Source organism: Amphimedon queenslandica, unplaced genomic scaffold (assembly GCF_000090795.2).
Source record: "Amphimedon queenslandica unplaced genomic scaffold, v1.1 AMPQUscaffold_12515, whole genome shotgun sequence".
In the NCBI taxonomy this organism is placed as follows: Eukaryota; Metazoa; Porifera; class Demospongiae; order Haplosclerida; family Niphatidae; genus Amphimedon; species Amphimedon queenslandica.
This window is the reverse complement of record NW_003547248.1, coordinates 21620-22948: the sequence shown is the minus strand read 5'-3', so window position 1 is coordinate 22948 and position 1329 is coordinate 21620. Positions and strand designations below refer to the sequence as shown.

General features: G+C 33.3%; 1 long non-coding RNA gene across 1 annotated transcript; it reads left to right on the top strand.

The window, feature by feature from the left end:
* The first annotated feature begins 277 nt into the window (after positions 1-277).
* On the top strand, positions 278-1329 carry LOC109587592 (uncharacterized). The gene is made up of 3 exons (XR_002187696.1): positions 278-568; positions 621-990; positions 1231-1329. It is a non-coding gene; the product is annotated as an uncharacterized LOC109587592 (long non-coding RNA).

The window sequence follows — 1329 nt, the reverse complement described above, 5'->3', positions numbered from 1 at the left end:
GTGTTGGAAAAAAAATTAATGTAATAGTAATTTGTTCATTTTAGTGCATAATAATGTTAAGGGGGAAACTGTCAGCCATATTCATTGATCTCCATTTGGTACGTGTGCCCCTAAGACATAAGATTGTGGCTCTCAAAGTTGAGAAAGTTAGATGAGTCCTAATCCACCCTAATCCTGAGCATAGTTGGTGTTCCATTATTATTATTATTATTATCATTATTATTATTGTTATTGTTATTATTATTATGAGAGTGAGAAGGAATATTATTATTATTATCATTATTATTATTATTATTATTATTTATTATTATTATTATTATTTTTATTGTTATTATTATTAAGAGAGTGAGAAAAGTCTTCAACATCTTGTGAAACAGTTCAGAGGAATAGGACTGAGTATGAATACAAGGGAAAGAAAGTATTGAACAAAAAATATCTATAACAATAAGTTATTTCTTATCTTTTAAAAATAGATATGTAAGAAGCTCTTCTTGTTCGTATACAGTATCAGAAATGGTACTCACAAGAACTTGAGGAGGCATTTCCTTCAAAATGGAATAAAACCTAGGTAAAAAAAATAAGAATAATCCAAAGAAGAGTAATTAAAATTTTTAATGAAGGGTTCATGGGAACACTGGTCGCATTCCTTGTCATGCTGTTTCTGTGGAAGGCATTAAAGATGTGGTAGCATTTTTGGAGAACTATGCTGAAGACTACGCCATTTTACTACCTGGGATGATACCAAGAGTGAGGGATTATGGGAAAGCCAAGCTATTGCCGTCCAGTGTGTCCCAACGCATGGTTTACCGGCAGTATGCTGATGCTGGTAGGGAACATACTCTCTGTGAAAGTTCCTTTAAAAGAATATGGAGAAAGTATGTTCCCCACATTTACAGCATCAAGCCAATGACGAACTTATGCTGGACGTGCAAAAAGAACAGCACTGCAATTTTAAGGAATGCTGGGTGTGAGATTGAGCATCAGTCTGAGGTACATTTATTATTATTAACAATGTAATTATTCTTGCCTGTAAAATGCTATCCCTTAGTGAGTAACTTTGTCTTTAGTTAACTTGTTATTTTCATATTACTTTCAAGAATAATGATACTACATGAATATACAGTACTATTCCTTCATGTGTTAGTAGTATCTAATGGTATTTAAAACATGTTAATGTGTATTGTGTTCTTATTATTAGTATAACTTACCTTAATCTCTTTTTGTTGTTAGAAGAAAAGGAGACAACATAGGGGTAAATGGAAGCATTGACGAGGTGGCGGGAGAGGAGCTGGAAGAGGAGGTGGCCAAGGAGGAGGAGATGGACAAAAA